We start from the raw sequence: 21055 nt of genomic DNA on the forward strand, positions 1-21055 counted from the left end.
GTCTTCTACTGCACATTAAGATGTTTCTGACTTGCACAGAGTACGTGACGTCAGGCCCATGGAACCAATTAGAAACCAGGCCATGAGGCCTAACGTCTGTGCCTGTGGGTGCTGCAGTGTTCCTTGGGTCTGAGTAAGAAGGTCTGGCAGGAGGGGCAGCGGAACTGGGGAGTAAGGTGTCATTCACTGTAAGAGAGGAAACCAATGTTGAGCCCACACAGGGGCCTCCAGAATCAACTGCATATCTGGATTTAACCAGCTCCAAAACCCACCTATACAGCCTGGTGGATTGGTGAAGTTGTAGCCTGTACAATCCCACTTCGTAATGTTTCTGGTGTGGATGGTGTCAATCCCTCCTATAGGGAAGGGTATAGGTGCCCAGAGTGTGTAGAGTGGTCCATGAATCCTTGCTTGAGTGAAGGATCGCACTGGTATTTCTGGCAAATGGTTTCTTTTTATCAAAGGGTAGATCTTCAACTTTTGCCCGTAACTCTTTGGGTATAGCAGAAGCTTGTAAGTATGAGGCCCATCGCATAACCACAGCAGTGGCTGTAGCCCTTGCCACTGTACCCACCACGTCTAAGGCCAGCTGGACTGCTGTTGTGGCTGTGGTGTAGACCTCCTTAATTACTGACTTCAGAATCGACCTCAGATGCCAGTAGACAGTCTAAAAGCGGCATCAACTTAGAGGAGTTATCAAAATTGTGGCTGGAGAGCAGAGCCGCGTAGTGGGCTACGAGAAGCGGCAAGGTTGCTGAGGAGCACAATTTTCTGCCAAAAATATTTAAGTGTTCAGCCTCTTTATCAGATGTCACTCCCTTAAACTGGGGGTGTGTGTGATCTATGCTACATGGCATTTGCCACCAATGAACAGTGAATTTGGCTGTAGGTGTGGAAACAAGAACTTCATCCCCTTAGGAGGAACAAAGATGATGGTAGAAGATACCATGGAGGCAGCTGATGACATGTGGCAGATCCCTGCTTTGGTTTCCCCTATTAAGAAGGGGCTCGACAAGAAATACTTTGTCCCTCCAGTCTGTTCTGGTCTGGCTATGATCTGAAGAAGTGGGTCTGTCCCATGAAAGCTCATCACCTAATAAATTATTTTGTTAGTCTTTAAAGTGTTACTGGACTGCTTCTTTGTTTTGATAGTACATAGACTAACATGGCTTCCTCTCTGTTACTGTTCAAACACTGAACAGTAACATATATGTAACTGTGAAGAAAACTTAACTATACGGTAACTGTAGGTATTAGAGAACAACTTCAAATTATAACAGATTGTCTTTTTTTTTTTTTTTTTTAGGAAAGAAAAAACGAAGAACTGAAGAGAGAACGAGAACTATGGACAAAGTAGACATTTTCTAAGTCTCACAACTTCAGGGCAGAGGGGCAGTTAGCTCCATCTGCAGCTTGTGGTGGTTGAGAAGAAACTGGCTTGAGCCCCTCTGTGCACGTGATCATAAGAGCATAAACAGAGAGCCACAGTGGCAGCGCATGCATAGTCCAGTTGCATACAGCTAGAAGAGTCTTCAATCTGCAGCACTGGGACAAGCCCAGCACCTAGAGTGGAGCACCCATGGGGACATCACTCAAAGAAGAACTTACTTTCCTTTACACACAAGCAGAGACTCTCACGTATTCATAGGGTTCCCAGAGCTGGGGCTTGAGGGTAAATGCTGGACATAAGTGGTTCTCTGTAGCTGTAGTGAGGCGGTTGGGGTCCCAGACACATTCCCCCAAATCGCACAGATGCCTTTTCAGACTAAACGCTAAAACCACAGGAGGTGGCAGTGCGGTTAGAGGGGGACAGATGTTGTCAGAAATGTAGCAAGCTGGCAGGGGCCTGACTCCCCACTGGCCGGGCCTCCCTGTGCTTGCTTAGATCAGGGGTCACAGCCTTGGAGCAGCAGGCTGAGATTTCACACTTGATTCCAGAGCAGGGCCAAGTGACTGTACTGAGAACTGTTTAGCATTCCTGTAGCACTTGCCAGAGAACTTTGCAGTGTGAACAGACCTTCCTCCTCCAAGGGAAGTCACTTTCTGACCCCAGTTTTGCAGCACGGTAATCAAGGAGGGACATGGTGCAAGACAAGCAGCTCCATCCACCCCAGAGCCACTGCCAGCATGAGCTCCATCAGCTGGGGGCCCCTTAGAAGCACAATACCAAGTCAAAAGAAGGGACTTGAAGCAGTGAATGGCCCCACTGGGCCTTGGCTTTGCTTACACTAAGGTCAGAGGAGTTGTCTGGCTCATTTAAACTAGACTTTCAGAGTAGTGCTGTCTAATGTGTTCCAGTTACACCTTGTATCCCAATCGAGGCAAGACCCAGCTGCCATGGAAGAACCCTGCCAGTCCCACTGACTGGCCAGATGGTGCCTACAGAGCAGAAACCTGCTCTTGTTTGCACTGCTTAGAAATGCTCCAAGGTTACTGAACATATCCCAAAGCACACCACTCTGAAATCACAGTTCCCCTGGACTGCCATAGCCACACTGCCAGGATTGGTGGAGTACTTCTGGGCTTCATACAAGTTTAAGTAAAACCAAGGGGTGAGGGCTGCCTCCTGCATGGGCTCTCTCCCCTCTTAATGCTGGCTTTTACAATTAGCCTACTTCTTCAAGGAACTGGCAGCCAAGAGTAATGTGACTGAAGAGCACCTGCACGATGTAAATCCATTTGTAATACACACAGCCTTCCTTAAACCAGAGCAAGTGGGGGAAGCCCAGGCCTCGCTGGGTGACGAGTGTAGCAAGGAAGACCGAGCTAGTTAAATGGAAGCGTCTGCCTTGGGCCCTTTTTGTCCCCAAGCACTTTAAATGGACAGTAGGATTGCTCAGCTCTCCCTTTTTATGCGGCACACTTGGGGTTCTCCTCGATGTGATTGCTGCAGACAAACAAGCCACCATGGAAAACGCCAAGAGCAATATTAACCTCAAACACATTTTACAAAGAAACCCCTCGAAACATGGATTCCCCAGCTCTTAACCCTCCATCTGTTCTCTTGTGTGTGTGGCCTCACAGCTTTCCCATTCCACGCCCTCCCCATGCAGCCAGGTTGCACCACCATGCATGTCACTTCTACTGCAGCATGAACGTCCATCCCTCACTCAGGAGCTTTCCTTCTGGGTTATGACAACACTGGGTGAAAAAAACAGGAAAGCAGCAGGCAGTGGGTGTTGGAACAACTTGTACAGTGGGGGCGCAGAGAGCTACTGAATCAAACTAAACTGTCTCTATCAGGTCAGCAACCCCCGGCCCGGGTGCCAAGAATGGCATGTGAGCAGATTTTCATTGGCAAGCAAGGTGGGAGCTCAGCCCCGCCCCTCCTTCCTCATGCAGCCAGGAGCTTGCTCAAAGCCAGGCCACCTATGGGTTAACCAAAGACCAGCTACTGCTACCAATGACCACCTAAACGGTAACGCTCTGCACCTTCATTTATGAATGAAGCTGTGGTAAGTAGGACTGTTAGTGACTTTAAAAACGATCACTGGCACTGGGATGGTACAGAGTGGTCAAAAGGTCAAATTTTGGCACTCCACCTTGGAAAGGTTGCTGACCCCGGTCTATATCATGGAAGCCACTCAAGTCAGGAGGTGCTGCAGCACCCCTCACACCCCCAGTTCTAGCACCTATGGCAGCAAGACTCATGCCATGAGCTCACTATTAACCCCTTGCTAGACAGCCTGCTGGGCAGATCCGTTTAGATGAACAAACCCCTGTCTCTTAGTGACATTTTCAGCAGCCACTGCAGTGCTTGAGTCACATCCCTGGGGACGCTCTGACAGCTTTTGAGGAGCAGTACCACTGACCTCCAATAGCGAGACAATCAGATCCCTTGTAAGGGGAAGCACAACAGAAAACAAAACATGGTCCAGTTCCAGGCTCTGCCACAGATTCCTCATGTGACCCTGGGCTAATCACAGTCTCTGTGCTTCAATTCCCCTCTACAACATGGACCTAGCAGCTCTGCACTCCCTCCCCGGGGCAGTTAAGACAAACGTGGTAACGACTGTGCAGTACTCAGCTGATAAGGTCACCAGGGCCATGTAAAGCACCTAAGAGATGAGCTCTAGGGGCAAAATCCTGATCTCAAAGCCTATAGGCATGTTACCAGTGAATTCAGCAGGTCCAGGATTGCACCCAGTTCAATGAACCCAGGCACTGGAAGGTGAGCGAGTGACCCCTCAGGGCTGGGGGGAGAGCAATGCAGCTTACCACCAAATCAGAGCCTAGGAAAGCAGCATCAGGCATAGCGAGAAAGGCAGACTGGGCTGGGTAAGGCACAGTCAGCTCCCTGCACAACACAGGAGGCAGAACACCAGAAGCCTGGCAGAAGCCACCCCGAGGAAGGGCACCTTGGAGAGAGCTCTGTGTTGCACTGTAATGGAGTTGGACCAATTCATCAAACAAGTGGCAGAGCTTCCTTTGGGAAGCTGCAGACAGGGAGGTTTCTGGTGATTGGCTGCATCAGCACAGGGAAAGCCAATGGGCAGAGCCCATGGCAGCCACAGCAGTCCCAGCAGGAGAATAGTGGGATTAGGACATGGGCAAAAAACTCAGCCATGCTTGAGTATCCCCAGAGGATTCTCCCTTTCAAGTGGCCCTTTGTTTCTGAGCAGATGGATTAGCTCAGTTGCCCCAGGTTCAAGCTGCATATTATCAGTCCTGTGCAGCCCTTTATTAAATATTTCTGCACGAGCACAAAAGTCAACACACAGGTCCCCTGGAAACGTGTCAAGGAGCCTGCAAAGAAAACAAGTGGCATCCTGGAAAATGGTATTAACTGCAGGGACAGGAGACTGCACAAGTGGGTTAAGTGTTACAGAGATGATTCGAGATGACAATCTTCATGCAAAATCATCTCACACTGTACTGACCTACTTGCTACATCCTATGTAAAGAAATCACAGTGTCAGATTTAATTTGGATCTCAAACTGATAGTCAAAGGAATTTGTAGCTCCTGATCATTAGAGAGCCAAATTGTGATCTCATGGCAAGTACAAAGCATCTCAAAGAACTACAATGAAAGAAGATGGCCTCTACAAACCAAGTGGAAAAGTTTGGGGGATGCCAGTAGTGAAATCAGTTAAAAAACAAAAGCTTTCTGAAAACCCACCCCACATCACCTGCTCCAGACATCAAGAAACCAGAGCCAAGTTGTTCATTGTCGTCTGGGGGCAGGGGTGCCCAAGATGGCATAGGTGCTTTGCACATGTACAAGACGAAATGGCTCCTGCCCCAAGAAGCTCCAAGTTAAAGAATGGTCAGACAGGAAGGCAGAGGTCCCAGAAGGGAGCCCAAACAAGATGGCCTCTACAGACCTAGAACCTTTCACTCTAGGCAACATGGCAGAAGGAGGCTAGTGAGACATGAGGCGGAGAAGAGAGAGGCCTTGTGGAGGACATCAGGGCAAACAAACCACACCAAGGGGTGCACTGAGCTGAACGGCCCAAGAGTAGAACACAGCAAGTAGCCAGCTGACCGATTAGGCTGGATGACCTGGCTCTCCTTTAGCTAGCTCTGCTCTCAACACAACTCCCCCGCTCCTGGCGGGCAGTAACTGACCACATACGGGCACTGCCTACAGATGCAGAATCACTAAATCCTAACCAGGTTAGGGATCACTGTGGGTTTACTCTGGGCATTTAGTAGTTTAAATCACAGGCCTACCTTTAGGGCAGAAATCCCACGTCCCACCCCTGACATTGCGTCTCACTGCAGGACACCTGTTATCCCGACTACGAGAGCTGCTGTGGGAAGCTACTGGCAGCTGCCAGGGAATAGTGCTTTTCTCAGGAGTGCTGCAAATCACGCCCAAGTACACAAAGCAGGAAAAGCTGGGGGAGAGAAGCCAGGTGTTGAGGTTGTTTGTAGGCAGGTATTGGGAGTCCAGTCAGCTTGGCTGACATACTTCACAGAAACAGAAATTCAATACATGTGGATTCACATCTCTGACCTTTGCTCATGAGCACGTCAGATGATGAGTTTCCAATAGCTAACAGGCTTCCATCAGCAACCTGGGAGCCAGGCACGTCCCTGGTTTTATTCCTACTAGGCACCATTTGGCTTTAGCGTTACCAGCATGGCTGCTGCAAGCAATGCTGGACATCTGACACCACCTAAACAGATCCATTTCAGCAACAATGTCATGAGTCCAGCACGATTATGGCTATTGTGAGACAGAAGCAACGGCCGCTTTTTAAGATGTGATCCCAGCTGCTAATGGCTGCCTCAGAATAGAGCCCATCGTTCTTATGGAGGCAATATTCACAGGCTATAGACCAGGCCGCAGGACTTCCCTCTGTTAATTCCTTCCTTCCTTCTGTTAATTCCTTCCTTCCCTCTGTTAATTCCTAGCAGAACTAGAGCAGAGCTTAGTGCAAAACACCTCATCGTGATTTTAAAGTGACCAGTGATGGGGAACCCAGCACAACTGGGGAAACTGCTAACGGTTAAGTACCCTCTGTCAAGTGATGGGGTTTTCATATTGGGCCTGAAAGCCATTTTAATGCCCAGTATGGCTACTGGCCCCAAATATTGTGCTAGGGGGCTGTATGAAGTGTCTAATGAACGATAACGATGCCCTGAATCTAGGTATGCTACTTATATGACTGTATCATGTATGTAGGTAAAGTTATAGATGTTTAGCTCTGCAGCTGTATTAGAAAGGTTTCAGTGCTGAGGTTCACAATGGGAGGTAGGTTTCCACCCCAGTCAGGACAACAGACTGAGCAAAGGCCTAGGCAGCCAACACCCATTTTGTGAAGGTGGGGTTCTCCTTCTGGGACTACAACGAATGGCAACACAGCACAGAGACCCACCAGGTCAGGTGGTCAGCCAAGACCTAACGCAGAAGAATGGAATTTTCCCTCTGCCTATGAAAAACTATAAGATGGGCCCTGGAAGGGACTTCCTGTGTTTTCAGTCCTCACGAGTTAAGCCTGTCTGAACTAGGGGCCCATCCCTTAACGGGATGATGTGTCCATCTTGGATCCTTTGTCTTCTGGTCTCCAGGGGCCCATGTGGCAACATGCAGAGCCCAGCAGGCTGGAGCCACAATGCTTTGATAACTAAATCTTTGTAACATGAAATGAATTTTCAGAGACTTTCACGAATCAGTCAACACCACTTCTGCCCTGCATCAATAACTGAAATTAACGTACGTAAAGTACTGCGTTAACAATTCTTCTCTCGAGCCCCGTTCTTTTTATTAATAAATCTTTACATACTTAAATCTAAAAAAATTGGTGAGTGTGTTGTTTTGGATAAGATCCAAGTATATAGTGACCAGGGGTCTGGAAGTATCTGTGCAGTGTTGGGTGAAACTGGTTTAATAACCTCTCACCTCAATTTAGGGGTTGTTGGTCGGGTTTGGTGTAGCAGCTGAGAAGTCTGTGGGTTTGCTTATTTGGCTTCTGGCTGGCCAAGGAGGCTGGCAGAAGTGATGTGGCTGATTGGCTATGCCTTAGTGAGATGGAAATCCCAGCCTGGGGTTGTAAGTAGCCAGGATTTTAATCAAAGGTACCCAGGATTGATTTTTCTAGCTGTATCCAGAAACCCCATCCTATCACACCTTCACCATTAAAACTGTTTGCCAAATTCTAGTCTGAATACTCTAGCTTCAGTTTACAGCTCCTGGATCCAATTAGCCCAAAGAGCTCTCTATTGTCCCACATCTGCTACCTGCATAGGTGTTAAGAGTGGATCTAATCCCACTCTAACCTTGGCTATGGTAAACTACACAGAATGAGCTCCTGTCTCGTGATAAGGCAGCTTTCCCAAACTTAACATTTCTCGTCATCATTTGTACCAAATGCCACCCCACTGGGAAGTAACCTAGTTTTGCAGAAGTGCTATGTGCACATGGCAGTTGCCAAGAAGCCAGCAGCTCAGCTCAGCTCCTGACCAGCATTCCCTGCCATCTGTAAGACCAGGAGAGATTCAAATGCTGCCCAGCTGATTAGCAGAGCATCCACAGCTGGCAGCGTGTTTTGGATGAGAAGGGAAAAACAGATCAGGGGGAGCACTGCTCCTGATTTAGGCACCTGGGCTTGAGCACGTTATTTTACTGCTCTCAGTACGATCTATGTGATGGATCTACACAGTTCTGATCAAAAGTCACCGCAACTGCAAGCTCTCACAACAGCGCCAATGTGCATTTTCTGCCGGTATGCACTGTAACTTCCATGTTAAGTGGAACTATTTGCAGTCCAGCTAAACATTTAGAAAGTTCATCTACCTTGCTTCATCAAACCACCTCTCCAGCAACATGCAGTTTTCATGGGAGAGGGAGATCCCAGTGCTACATGACACGAGTGCTTTTTAACAAACAAAACAGAGTGACCATCTCCCTCTAGCCCTTGTCGCAAATACAGATTACGATAGCCTGCCGCAACCTTTCCCTAAGAGCACCAAACATTTAAGGCGGAGATTTTACCACCTTTTACATCACGGGAACCTCTTTCCATTGAGCAACGCGAGAAAGGCAAGGTGACAGCAACACTTAACTGCCACCCAGTCCTGAAGACTGAGAGGAAAGGGTTTTGGAGGGTTTTTCAGTCACTTGGGAACATGGATGTAGATGGGAGAAGAGAAAAATGGAAATCTGGCAGCACAGCAATTCTTAGCCTGGATTCGACTGGAGGCCTACCTAGCCCAGTGTCCTGTCTCAGACAGTGTCCTGCACCAGAGGCTTCAGAAGATGGGGCAAGAACCTCCTAGGAACAGTTGCAAGATATCTGTCCCACTACATCAGGTCTCCTCCTGATCTCAAATAGCTAGAAATCAGCCCAAGCCTGGAACCAGGAAATTAGTGTCAAACCCTTTTAGTATTAACAATAACAATTCTGGGTATTCTCACTGCACATACAAATGTCTATTCCTCTTTGAATCCTGCTTGATTCTTGGTCTGAACAGCTTCTTATGGCAATGAGTCTGGCTAAACTTTGTGAGGAAAGAAGTACTTCCCTGAACATGTTTTCAAATCTGCCACCTTTCCGTTTGTTATCTCCTCTCTTGACCTCTCTACTATTATATAAATTCCTGGGGAAACGCTTCTGAAGAAGCTGGCAAAGAAATTGTTCTGCAGCCATGAGCAATCCCCACTCCCAAAGGGTGCACACATGCAGCCGATGGCTAATAAACAGCCAGAGTAAAATGAGCATGTGGTACTGCTGAGTTTGCTGTGCTGTGTACAGCCAGATATAATTAAACAGACAAAATCAATCAGGCATAGCAGAAATACCTCTGTATTGATGAGAAAGAATGGCACGGAGAGCTCAGTTGTTTCTTGGTGTGTGAGAAAAATACAATGGAATCATTACAGGCAGCAAATGTGATGCACATGACCCGACAGTTCAGCACTCCCCTCTGGGCATCCTAAAAAGACTTGCTGGGAAAACCACACTGCAGTCAATGTGCCCAGAGCAGACCTTTGTGCTTTGCAATCACCACCCTGGCCATCGGGGGTCCCCAGACATAGTAACGTATCATAACATTCGCCTAATTAGCTGAGAGGCATGCCCTCTCCTCAGTTCACAGGTTGGCATCAAGAGAAAGCCACCAAGCAAGAAGAATTATAACCTCTCTTCAAGGCATTCTGCTTAATTTTGTGGTATGTCAGATCAAAATACAGCCTCACATTAACATTTTAGGTCTGGAGACCTTCATCATAAGGGAAACAAAGACAACCCATGCACACCAGCAGGGGCGAGTTGGTTGGCTGAAGTAGCTGATGGCCATGGTGGGAGAGATTTTCCCCTCTGTTGTGAAAAGACCTGCAGTATTAACAGCTGGCAGCTGTTCAGCACCTGAGAACCAGTTTCCATGGTATTCATGGGATGAGGGTAAATGAAGGAAGAGGACACCTGTCTTTCTTACTGAGTGGCTTAGAATCACAGAAGATTCAGCTTCGAGGAGACCTCAGGAAGTTATCTAATCCACACCCTGCTGACAGCTGGAACAATCCCGGCTAAATGATCCCAGCCTTTGTCAAGGCTGGCCTTAAAACACCTAAGGATGGAGATTCCACCACTTTCCTAGGAAACACATTCCCGTGCTTCCCATCCTCAGTGAAAGATCCAACCTAGATCTCCGCAACTTCAAACTGAAACCATTTCTCCTCGTTCTGTCGTCTGCCACAGAGCAGAGGGCTGTCCCTGCAACCCTGTGCAGAAGGACATCAGGCTACAAGAGCACAATGGCCCCTTCTGGGCTTAGAAACTATCACACAGCATCAGAGGTGCAGCTTTTGGCATTTTGCACTCAGCTGCTCTGTCCCGTGCTCATGTGTGGTACAGAACAACCTGGATGCAAGCTTTGGCTGTCCTGCCACCTCCTGCAGAGAGAGAGCTCTTATCCCACATAAAACCAAGTGGCAGAGCTTGGCCTCTGACAAAAATACCGCAGAAAGCCAATGCAAGACTGGTCACTGCCAAAGCAGCTCAGGCATTGGATGCAGTTCCTCTGCTCCTTACAGACTTCCAAGACTGTAGGATCAGAGCCAGCCATTCCTGCTTTGAGCCCAGTAACTTGAGGATGAGCTGCAGTATCTTTCAGAGATCTCCAATATTCAGGGGCAAAGTGAGGCGCAGAGCGCAGAGGTGAGTTATTCAAGATAAATGCTATTGCTGAGCTGCAGGTTAATCTTAGAAACTGCAGCAATACACTTCGCTAGGGTGGGCGCCTGCCTGTCTGCCAGCTGAACACTCACACAGCTGATCTCCTGAAGTGCCCTGCTGGGCATATGACTCTGAGATCCATGGGCCTGGGCAGCTGCTGTAGCAGCCTGCTGTTCATTAGGGCACTAACGGTCATTGGCACCCAAACAGGACAACTACAGCTGGTAGGTGGGAGAAATGTGTAGGTTCCAGATAGGAGGGTGGTTGGTGCAAATTAACACCACCACAGACTCAAAGGGCATGAAGCGTGAGACACATGCAGGCACTTTTGTCCTGAGTGAACAGCAAATCGATAACACTTTTGTACAATAAAAGGGTCATGTGCCCATGGAATGCTCACAGAAAAGATGGGTGGGGCACCACGACACCAGGAGCCAGACACTTCTCTGAAAAGAGGTACCCAAAAATTAATTCTGCTGAAAATTCTTTGTACAGACCAGCCTCATCTGTTATGAGCAGCAGCAGGTATACACTCAAGTTCTATTTTCAACTCCTTCCTCCAGAGATGATTTGAACTCCAGTAATAGAGAGAGAGGAGACCACATTTCTAAAGCCTCAAAGTCAGGGGCACTGAAGGAAACTGCATTTGACCCTCTTGAAACAATACTTGGGCAATCTGCATGCATTGTTGCAGAATTTAATCATGAAACAGGTGCCAGGTGATCATTTTCAGGTATTTAACAACGCTTCCTGCTCAGAAAGGCACATAATTAAATTTGTGTTCTTCTAACCTCTCTGGCAGGGAAACACAGCTCAGCACCAAGTCAGCACATGAAGGCACCGCATTAAAACACGCTCCTGCCCACTAACAGTCTATCCACAGCCTTATCAGGTGAGCTGCGAACAGGGCTGCAGCTAACAGGGAGTTTGCCTGGGAAAACATCCAAGAGGAGCTTAGGTAAGTGTGGCTCTTGGGGGGCTGCACTGTGAGGCTGAATATCCAAGTGTCTGTGCGTCTGAGCATTTGTTTTGCGGTTTTGCAGAGAGGGGCAGTTTAGGAAGTTTGAAAAGTGTGCATGGGGAGTGCTTTGTTCCAGGTGGACCTTCAAGGGCTGAGTGAATTGGAGGGCCAGGCTTTGAGCCAGGCCTAGCCAATGGCCTTAAGAAAGCAGCCACAGCAAACATTGTGAGCAGCAAACAGGGCGGCAGCTAATACGGAGTTTGCCTTGGGGGGGAATGCCATACTGGTTGTCTCCTTCTTACAGTTTTATTCCTCATCTGCCCTTCAAGGTGACACTACACACATCTGAGGGAACTCTGAAGAAAGGAAAAAAGGGATAGTGACAAGTCTACTGACAAGTCAGCTGTTGTGACCTGCACAGCATGTGCCGAGTCTGTCCTCCTCCCAGGGGACAGAAGGGATTTTGTCTGTACCACGTGCAAGTGGGTTGCCATCTTGGAAGAGAAAATTAGAGGACTTGACACACAAATAATCAACCCTTCAGTCCATCTGAGGTGAAGAGTTCCCTGACAGAAGGGAGCATTTAGTACTACAGGCACGGCAGGCTGTGGTGCCAGGGAAGGCAGTGCTAAACGAGGAGGAAAGCTGGAAGCATGTAACCTCCAGGAGAAGAAAGCCAATTCAGGTATCTCCAATTCTGGTGGAGGTAAGCAACAGCTTTCAGGTTCTCTACACGGGTGATTCAGTGGAAAATGGTGTGGCAGACACCTCACAGGGAAGGTATCAGAAGACCTCACTGACTGGAAGGCATGGGATGCATAGTCCTAGGGATCCCAGGGATATTGGGGGGGGCGGTTCTACAACCACCACCCTTAAGAGAAGACAGGTGGTGGTGGTGGTCAGGGACTCCCTCCTAAGAGGGATGAAGTCATCCATCTGCCATCCAGTCCTGGAATTCCAGGAAGTTTGCTGCTTACCAGGAGCTAGAATCCAGAATGTGACAGTCTCTTCCACAAATCATTAAAGGTGCAGATTATTACCTCTTCCTCCTACTCCATGTAGGAACCAATGGTACAGCCAAGAATGAGACCTTGAGCAGATCACTGCAGATTATGTAACGCTGGGAAGAAGAATCAAGGAGTATCGAGTTCAAGTGTTCTCATCTATCTGACCTGTTGAAGGAAAGGGTTCAGGTAGAGATCATTGAATCATGGAGGTAAATGCATGGCTGCACAGGTGGTGTCGGAGGGAGAGCTGTGCTTTCTTCAGCCATGGGATTCCATTTTGGGAACAAGGATTTCTAGGCAGAGATGGGATCCACCTAACAAACAGAGGAAAGGAAATTTGTGGGCAAGCTTGCAAACCTAGTGAGGAGGGCTTTAAACTAGATTATTCAAGGGATGGTGAAAAGCCTCAAGGTAAGTGAGGAAGGAGGAAGCAACAACAAAGGAAAATGCCTGATTCGAAAGGAGAAGGTAGGCCAATCAGCTTATTATCCAAGGTGTTTGTACACAAATGCAAGAAGCCTGGGTAACAAACAGGAAGAATTAGAGGCCCTGGCACAGTCAAAAAAGGATGTGGTTGGAATAATGGAGACTTGGTAGGATGACTAACATAACTGGATCACGGTCATGGAAGGGTATAAAACTGTTCATGAAGCACAGGCAAGGAAAAAAGGAGGAGGAGTTGCATTGTACATGAAAGAGCAGTATGGTTGCTCAGAGCTCCAGTATATGGAGGGAGAAAAGCCAGTTGAGTGTCTTTGGGTTAAGCTTAGAGGCTGAAACAACAGAGGTGATGTTGTAGTTGGTGTCTGCTATAGACTGCCAGACCAGGTAGATGAAGATGATGAGGAATTCTTCAGACAACTAAGAGAAACGTCCAAATCGCAGGCCCTGGTTCTCATGCGAGACTTTAATCATCCAGACATTTGTTGAGAGACCAATACAACAGCACACGGAGAATCCAGGAAGTTTTTGGAGAATGTTGGGGATAACTTCCCGGTACAAGTGCTGAAGGAACCAAGCAGGTGCCATGCACAGCTTGATCTGCTCCTCACAAACAGGGAAGAACTAGCAGGAGAAACAGAAATGATTGGTAACCTGGGCTGCAGTTACTACAGAGTGGTAGATTTTCAGGATCTTAACAAAAGGAAAAAAGGTGAGCAGTAAAACAGATTCCTGATTTCAGAAGAGCAGACTTCGACTCCCTCAGATAACTGATGGGCAGGATCCCCTGGAAAATGGATACGAAGGAGAAAGGAGTTTAGGAGAACCTTCAGTATTTTAAAGAAGTCTTACTGAAGGCACAGGAACAAACCATCCCAATGTACAGTAAGAAGAGCACACATGGAAGGCAGCCAGCTTGGCTTAACAGGGAAATCATTGACAAGCTCAAGCTCAAAAAGGGTGTATATAAGAAATGGAAACTTGGACAGATAACTAAGGAGGAGTATAAATATACAGCTGGAGAATGCCAGGGAGTAACCAGGAAAGTGAAAGCACAATTGGAATGGCAGCTAGCAAGGAATGTGAAGGGTAACAAGAATGATTTTTACAGGAATGTTAACAATAGGAGGGTATGTGACCATTACTGGATGAGGGAGATAACCTAGTGACAGATGATGTCGGTAAAGCTGAACTACTCAACGCTTTTTTTGCCTCCATCTTCACGGACAGGATCAGTTCCCAAACTATGGCAACACAGTACAGGAAGGAGGTGCGCAGCTCTCGGTGGGGAAAGAACAGGTTAAGAGCTATTTACAAAAGTTAGAGGTACACAAATCCATGGGTCCAGATTTAATGCATCCAAGGGCACTAACGGAATTGGCAGATGTTATTACAGAGTCTTTGGCCATTATCTCTGAAAACTCATGGAGACCAGGAGAGATCCCAGATGACTGGAAAAAGGCAAATATAGTGCCCATGTTTGAAAAAGCAAAGAAGGACAATTCAGGGAACTATAGACCAGTCAGGCTTACCTCAGAGTTCCTGGAAAAATCATGGACAGGATCCTCAAGGAATCCATTTTGAAGCACTTGGAAAAGGAGAAGGTGATCAAGAATAGTCAACATGTATTCACCAAGGGCAAGTCGTGAAGCAATCTGATTAACTTCTATGATGATGTAACTGGCTCTGTGGACATGGGGAAGTCAATGGATGTGATATACTTTGACTTTAGCACTGCTTTTGATACAGTCTCCCACAACGTTCTTGCCAGCAAGTTAAGCAAGTATGGATTGGATAAATGGACTATAAGGTGGGTAGAAAGCTGCTTTGATGGTCAGGCCCAAAGGTTAGTGGTCAATGGCTCATTGTCTGGTTGCAGCCGGTTTCACATGGAGTGCCCCAAGGATTGTTTCTAGGGCCAGTACTGTCCAACATCTTTATTAATGACCTGGATGAGGGGATGGATTGCACCCTCACCAAATTTGTGCATGAGCCTAAGCTAGGGAGCCAGCTAGATATGTTGGAGGGTAGGGATAGGGTCCAGAGTGACCTAGACAAATTGGAGGATTAGTCCAAAAGAAATCTGATGAGGTTCAACAAGAAGTGCTGAGTCCTGCACTTGGGACGGAAGAATCTCAAGAACTGTTACAGGCTGGGAACCAACTGGCTAAGTAGCCGTGCAGCAGAAAAGGACCTGGGAATTACAGTGAATGAGAGGCTAGATATGAGTCAACAGTGTGCCCTTTTAGCCAAGAAGGCTAATGGTACATTGGAGTGCATTAAGAGAAGAATTTCCAGCAGATCTAGAGAAGTTATTATTCCCCTCTACTTGGCACTGGTGAGACCACATCTGGAGCGTTGTGTCCAGTTCTGTGACCCCCAGTATAGAGAGGATGTGGACACATTGGAGCTGGTCCAACAGAGGGCAAGGAAAATGATTAAGGGGCTGGAGCACATGACCTGTGAGGAGAGGCTGAGGGATTTGGGCTTATTTAGTTTGCAGAAGAGATGACTGAGGGGCAATTTCATAATAGCCTCCAACTTCCTGAAAGAAGGCTCTAAAGAGGATGGAGAGAGGCTGTTCTCAATGGTGACAGAAGGCAGAACAAGGAACAATGGTCTGAAGTTACAGAGGGGGAGGTTTAGGTTGGATATTAGGGAAAACTATTTCACCAGAAGGGTGGTGAAGCACTGAAATGTGTTACCAAGAGAAGTGGTGGATTCTCCATCCCTAGAGGTTTTTGAGTCCTGGCTTGACAAAGTCCTGGCTGGGACGATGTACTTGGGGTTGATCCTGCTTTGGGCAGGGGACTGCACTCGATGACCTCCTGAGGTCCCTTCCAGCCCTACAATTCTACGATTCTGTGAACTACAGTAAACTGTCCTTTGATCACAGAGGATTGCAAAGCAACCAGCCCCCTCACTGAGTACAACGAGTACAAGCCTCCTCCCCACTAGTGAAAGCAAAGGGAGTTTCCGGATGCTAAGCACTTTTGAGTATCTGGCCCACCATCTCCTCTATCAGCTCCAAGGTGCAGCTGCTTGCTTGGATGTCCACAACCTTCTGTCCACAAATGGGGATTTCATGTCTATTGTCCTTTGCCATGCAATCCACACATGGGATTCCAGGTTAAATCGGACAACACACACGAGGTTTGGAACACAGTTTAATCGTGTCCCCTCTAAGCTATGGCCATGTGCAGAATGGTGTTCCTTAGGTGCACTGATATGGACGTGATGTATCGTGTAACAAAAGCCATTCCACGTGCAGTGTGTGGCAGAGGTGATGCTGAGAAGTTGAGATATGGGAGAGGGCTCAGGGAAGCAAATCTCAAGGCAGTTTTATTTACCCTCCTTTGAGTTGGCTCCAAGAGTGTGCAAGCTACCAGGACAGGTCAGAGCATGCTCATTTTGCCCTACAGCCTGTTTCTGACAGCTTCTGGGTCCAGAGACTCGGGGAACAGTGCAGTTATGAAGTGAGCTGAGAGGGGAAGACAGTCGGCTTCCCAAGTTTAGGAGCACTCCAACCACAGGGTAGTGTCCCTGACCATTGTGGCTAATAGCCATAGACAGACCTAGCCTCCCTGACTGTATCCAGTTCTTTTCTGAACCCAGTTATACTGTTGACCATCACAACTTCCCATGGCAATGAGTTCCTCGCTAGCTGTGCTTGTTTCCATTAAATCTGCTGCCTATTCATTTCATTGACAGACACCTAGTTTTTGTATTATGAGAGAAAACAACACTTTGCTCCCTTTTTCCACACCAGTCATGACCTGAGAGATCTTTTTTCCAGTTGTAAATTCTCCATGGTCCTTTATTTGGTGAGACAGGGCTAGGACAAGCCACTGGGTCCAATCAGAAGGAATACTCATGACAGAGCTGTGAGTCTCCCTCTTTTATAGCTCACCAGCTTTATGCTTTCCAACCAACTGCATGCAGAAAAGCTGCTAAAGTCTTACTTAAGATATGGTTGGACAGCTGCTAGCAACTGTCAGAGTCCAGAAGTCAAGGGGCTGCTTATAACTGACTGAAATGCTTTTTACTGGGGACCTCCTAACATACTTTGTAACATACTACTCAGGCTACGACTTAACCCTTTATAAGCCACGTATAAAGGGATGAGTATCAGAGAGGTAGCCGTGTTAATCTGTAGCTTTGAGAACAAGAAGTCTAGTGGCACCTTAGACTAGCAGATATTTTGGAACATAAGCTTTCACGGGCAAAGACCCGCTTCATCAGATACATGAGTGGGGGGGGTAGTTTCAGAGGGGTATTTAAAGAGTGGGGTCCCAGTAAGAGGGAGGGCCAGAGCTGACAAGGTCTATTCAGCAAGGTGGAAGTGGCTCCGTATACGCAGTACTTCTCAAAAGAGGAAAAAACAAGTCAGATCAGAGGGGGATGTGAGTGTACACAGGGATGGTAAATGTAAAGTGCAACTGACAAGCCACACGCACCTTTGCTCCACCTTCATCTTTACATACTCTGCAGCACCAAGGGCTCCATTTCCCAGACGTGAGGGAGCCCAAGCGGGAATTCTCCATCAGGAATGTTTACACTGAAGAAGGAAGAACTCAGAATTGGATCTGGAGTCTACACTCTAATACATACCCTTAATCTGAATGGTCTGTTGCCATGACAACATGGCGGCCTGGTGCTAGCCTTCAAACTGGTAAAACCGGGTGATTTGCAATCCCCGCATTATCTGTAAATGCATGGGATTTGATTAATCTACCCAAGTGTCCGCACAAAACAAGGATTTATTGCAGTGCACCGGGGAAGGGCTACACAGGAGACTGAAATGAGGTTTTCTCCTGGAGTCCGGGCGGCTAATTCCAGCAGCACGCGCGACGGAGCCCCTTTTTCTAATGTTAACCCTTTCTTAATCCAATGATACTGAACAAGGGCCATGCCCAGGTTGTCTAACCTCAGCCAGTCTCGTTCCAAGCAGCATGCAGTGGTGCTGAGGAGAGCACTGGGCAGAAACTAATCAAGCTGAAGGCAGAAATTCACACAACACTCTGCCAGCTGTCGCTGACACCGCAGGAGCTCTGCCTGGCTCCAGAACACAAAGATGAGGGAACAACATACACTGAGCGTGCAGGGCCGCACAGACCCTCCAGGTCGCCAAGGCCCAGCAAGCCAGCTCTCCAGAGATGACAGCATACACTGGAGAGCCAGGTTCTCAATGGCACAGATGGGAGTTAGGTATCCACCTGCCGCAGGCTAGGGTGGGATTTTCAAGCACGCCTAAGGGCTCATCTTCCTTCATGTTACTGTGCAAGTGTTCCTGCCAATGCTGCCCCACGGGCAGTGATGCTAGTAAAATGGGTTGGCTGGCATGGGAGGGGGCTCCCCTCAGACACTGATAGGTCAGAACCAGACTCAGGCATGCAGAGCAGGGCTGGAAATGAGCTAAGGCTTGTAGAGTGTTACCGGGATGAGGCTGGGACACGGAGCAGGCTGAGCTGCTGTTTTACCTGGAGGCTCACAGGCCTGCCTTAGGAGCCACAGGCAGGTTCCTGGCCCTGTGGATTGGCAGGAGCCCAGTGCAGGAGTGACTCCACCCTGCACACTGATTAAGACAATGTGTCACCTTAGAAGTAGTGGCTAAACCCCACTCTGGACACATCTTAGCTCTGCAATAACCCTGGAGAGCCACTAGCCCTTCACTGCTTCCCACGCTCCCCCCAAGTGACAAGGAGCAAGGCCTCAGGGCCAGGTGCCTTTCAAGAGTCTCCACCTGCACTGGCAGGATCACAGCCAGGTTCTTGCCCTTGACTAAAGCAGGTACTTCTACAGGGGAGCCAGGGTGTACTGCCTGTGCTCTGCACAAGCAGGCGTCCAGAGGGGCTCCAAGTTTCGCAGCTTCATTCACTTAGGCAACGCAAACACATCTATAGGAGAGTCAACCTCTCAAAGGGCCCTAAAGGTGGTAGAGACAAGCTGCTCAGGCACAGCCATGCTGGTGTACTCTATATTTCCTATATCCTCACCCCTCGTCCCACTACCAGGAACCTTGGGGGTGCGGGTGGGGGAACCAGATCCTTTGTTTCCTGAGAGCCCATCTGCTCCTGCTGCTGCTCATTCCTCACCTGAAGTCAAAAATCTCTCATTTGTCACCACAAAAAGGGGCGACAGGAAAGTGATTTGTGTCAACGCAGACAGACAATTAGGACCAGTGGAAGAGGGGGAGGAGGCAGTAGGACAGGGAGGACATCTGGAGGTTAAGGCCTGAGCACTCAATGCCTGCTGAAGCCAATTGGAGCTGCAGATGCTGAACTCCCGTCTCTGCAGCACAGCTACGAGATGTAGACTAGAGTTCTCAACGGGAGCCCCTCTGGCACCCTAGCCCTTGGGACACCCCTTAGTTAAAGAGAGGGTCCAGGACCCTGCTGCTCTCTACCATGTGCAGGAACAGCACAACACAGCCATTGTGGTTCTGCCACGTTTCACGCTGACTTTGCACACACTATTCCACAGCTAATCCAAGAGCTCTGCTTGCAGCTCTGGGTGGAGAGAAGCTTCGGCTTTTGACAAATACAGAATAATAGGCTGCTGCTTCAAAATCCCCATTTAATGAATAAGCATCTTAGCCCATCTCTCCACCCAAACTTGCTCCAGTTTAGTTAACTGGCTCATCCAGGTGTGTAACTCACTGTTTTGGTCTAAGAGCAGCTTAATTCAGGTTACCTTAAAGCTGTTTCCAATGGGCAAACAACACCGAACAAGCTTGACTTAAACTGTCCTCACAGCAATTCGCATCACTTTAACAGAATCAATTTAAAGTCACTCCTAGGTCAAACAGTGCAGCTCTGGAGCTAGGCAAGTCTGCCAATGGCTTTGGAAAGCTAACTCCACTGCACCCCTCCAGCTTTCCCAGAGCCCTTCTTTCTCTCTAGAGGGGTTTCTATGACCCAGCCCACCAGTTCCTACTGCCAGGTTTGCCCTTCGCTCCAGCTTGCACAAACCCTGCCACCTCAGCTGCTGAGCAGGACAGCCCATTTGCCAGCACACCAGATATTCTCGAAGATGAGGCGGCAGGGAAATGCAGGCAACCGCTCAAAGCTAGGTACTGTACCTCTGATTCATGACCTGCCGCAGCCAGCCTCACTGACTCCCTTGCACAGCAGCCCAAGGCAGCATGAATGGAGATCAGGCAGGACACTGAGTTTTAAACAATTAAACATGCAGTGCTTGGTACAGCAGCGCTAGGACATGCTCCAGTAACATGAAGCTTGCTGCCAGCCTTACAACGGGAGCTGCAGAGACCAGCGTTTCCCAGTTCTCGGAGTAATGTAGCTCCAGTTGGGAGAGAAGGAATGGCAGTGCCCAAAGCTATGTCCCCACCCCCTTCTCTGGAAGGGCTGGCTCAGAACACTGGGGCTTTCCAGACTGTAGCCTCTAAAGCCCCTTTCTTAATGCAGCTGGGGGGAGATGGGCCTCTCTCCTGGCTGCAGCAGCCCTAAGCAGGGCTTATTAGGCAGCTGCGCAGCTTAAAGGGAACCTTGGGTATAAGCTGTGTAGGAAAAAAGCTGGAGGAGTTGCACTGTATGCAAGAGAGCAATACGACTGCTCAGAGCTTCAGTATGGAACTGGAGAGAAGCCTGCTGAGAGCCTTTGGGATGAGAGTAGAAGTGAGAGCAACAAGGCTGATGTCGTGGGCATCTGCAAGGCTCTCTTTGGAAACAGACAGAAGATGACAAATCAGAGTCCCTGGTTCTCGTGGGGGACTTTAATCACCCAGACACTGGCTGGGAGAGCAAATCCCCTAGCATCAGCACCATGGACCATCCCAGTACACTGGGCACCAAGCAATTGAGCCATAAACATAAGGTGCACAGACCTAGCTCTTCTCCGTGCTCTGCAGCATTGCTGGCTTCCTCTGAAACTGCTAACGCTGTGCATGCTGGCCTGGCACCCACCTTGGAACCTACAACCATATTGTCACTGACTGACTGCCGCCATGGGCCTGTTGGCACCTGACACTCACAGACAAGGTCTTCAGCTCACTACTGCAACA

The 21055-nt window shown here is 48.4% G+C and overlaps 1 protein-coding gene across 9 annotated transcripts in view; it reads right to left on the reverse strand.

The window, feature by feature from the left end:
• SIPA1L3 (signal induced proliferation associated 1 like 3) overlaps positions 1-21055 on the reverse strand; it is a 143400-nt gene that overhangs the window by 50661 nt on the left and 71684 nt on the right. The gene's annotated exons all lie outside the window — the stretch shown is intronic.

This window comes from Carettochelys insculpta, chromosome 22 (genome assembly GCF_033958435.1).
Source record: "Carettochelys insculpta isolate YL-2023 chromosome 22, ASM3395843v1, whole genome shotgun sequence".
NCBI lineage: Eukaryota > Metazoa > Chordata > Testudines > Carettochelyidae > Carettochelys > Carettochelys insculpta.